The sequence below is a fragment of the Tupaia chinensis genome, unplaced genomic scaffold (genome assembly GCF_000334495.1).
Source record: "Tupaia chinensis unplaced genomic scaffold, TupChi_1.0 Scaffold000276_2, whole genome shotgun sequence".
Classification (NCBI taxonomy): domain Eukaryota; kingdom Metazoa; phylum Chordata; class Mammalia; order Scandentia; family Tupaiidae; genus Tupaia; species Tupaia belangeri.
Window position 1 is genome coordinate 695,957 of NW_006159759.1, and position 1,287 is coordinate 697,243.

Genomic DNA, 1,287 nt, shown 5'->3' on the forward strand with positions numbered 1-1,287 from the left:
CAGTTACCTTTCATAACTTCCATTAAGTTTATACCTAACTATTTCACATTATGGGGTGCTATTATAAATATTTTTTATTTTTTTATTTATTTTTATTTATTTATTTTTAAAACGGTTATAAAATTGAAGGGTTTTATTTATTTTATTTTATATACAAATAGCCAGCATGATTTCTTTCACTGGGTTTATGTCTTGAACAGTCCATTCAAAGAAGATCATTTAGTCCAACTTGATGAAGCCTATGTCCTTCTCGTATTGATGGAAACACTGACGGCACATGTTGAGGCCATATTTCTGGAGCAGACCGTGCTGGTTTGAGCACATGTGGCAAGAGCGAGAGCCCTGGCCGAATTTTCGCAGGTGGCTCCAGTAGAGCTGCTGATGACCCATCCTGCTTTCAGCGGGGCAACGAAGCAAAAGGAAAGACACTATTATAAATATTAACTCATGTTTGTTTTTTGTTTTGTTTTGTTTTGGGGTTTTTTTGAGAGGTTTTTGCTATAGGGCACGTGTGCTTGCCTGAAAGTGAGAAATCACCCAAGGGGGAATGGACACGCTGCAATCCCTTCTCCTCCATTATCCTCTCGGGATCTTAGTCACACACGCACATGCGCATGGCATGAGTTTAAGCCACCAGGTCTGGGACTCGAACCATGGTCGACTACATGGGAGTCCAGCAACATAGGCATTATGCCAACTGCTGGTCCCATAAATATTAACTCTTAAATTTAGCTTTTTAACTGATAATAGTACTTTAACTGTATTCTTGTTTTTTATGGCTAATATGTAGATGAAATTGATTTTTGTACATGGATATTGCATCCTATTACTTTGCTAAATCTACTTATTGTAGTTGTTTGTTAGATTCTTCTGGGTGTTCTGTATGAATAATTATGTTATCTAGAGAGAAAAACAATGACATTTATTCCTTTCTAATCTGTATTCCTTTTATTCCTTTTCTTTGGTTTATTGCATTAATCAGTACAATGTTTGAGTACCATGTTCAATGGATGTGATTAGACTCAATATTCTTGCCTATTCCTCCTTATAGGGGAAAATTACCTTAATTATAGTTTTTACAGATACCTTTAAAATTATTTAATTTTTAAATTTATAATTTTTAAAAATTTACTATAGAGGGTACATGTGCTCGATAGAGAGAGAGAGAGAGAGAGAAGGAAAATAAAAAAACAAGGCACCATGTCTGGCCATGTGGGAGTCCAGTACCTTAAATACTACCCACCTGCTGGCCCCTTTATAGATACTTTTTATCAAATGAGGAAGTTT

The 1,287-nt window shown here is 35.6% G+C and overlaps 1 pseudogene; it reads right to left on the reverse strand.

Annotated features, from left to right (window-relative positions):
• Positions 1–204: 204 nt before the first annotated feature.
• LOC106735027 (40S ribosomal protein S29 pseudogene) lies at positions 205–493 on the reverse strand (annotated as a pseudogene).
• Positions 494–1,287: the final 794 nt, after the last annotated feature.